Source organism: Etheostoma spectabile, chromosome 21, assembly GCF_008692095.1.
Source record: "Etheostoma spectabile isolate EspeVRDwgs_2016 chromosome 21, UIUC_Espe_1.0, whole genome shotgun sequence".
NCBI lineage: Eukaryota > Metazoa > Chordata > Actinopteri > Perciformes > Percidae > Etheostoma > Etheostoma spectabile.
The window spans coordinates 7,730,219-7,730,589 of record NC_045753.1 but is presented as its reverse complement, the minus strand read 5'-3'; the positions used below and the strand labels follow the sequence as shown (position 1 = coordinate 7,730,589).

General features: G+C 45.0%; 1 protein-coding gene across 10 annotated transcripts in view; it reads left to right on the top strand.

Annotated features, from left to right (window-relative positions):
• ep300a (EP300 lysine acetyltransferase a) overlaps nucleotides 1–371 on the top strand; it is a 31,734-nt gene that overhangs the window by 15,918 nt on the left and 15,445 nt on the right. The window lies entirely within an intron of this gene.

The following is a 371-nucleotide window of genomic DNA, read 5'->3' as shown; positions in this document are numbered from 1 at the left end:
AGGGAGAGAGGGGGAGTGCGATGGACGCTAATCACAGAGTGACGACTGACTCCTTATGAATGGGTCCAGCACGGGTCAAATGGCTGGTCAGTGGAATTACACACATTGTGTGTATGAAATGTCTGTCGTCACTGCGCTGCATTTTTATGAGCTATGATATTCTGACCATAGGTCACATCTCTCGCCAAGGTCCAGCAGCTCCATCTTACACACTGTTACTCTACGAACTGAAGTTAGTTGTATTCAATAACTTCTGTGTTTTTTTGCCGTGGCGGCCGCGATTGCAGATACTTTACCGGCAGAAACACTGGTGTAAATACAGGTTTGCCTCTCATGCTTACCAATATACAGCTGTGTTAATAACAATTAAA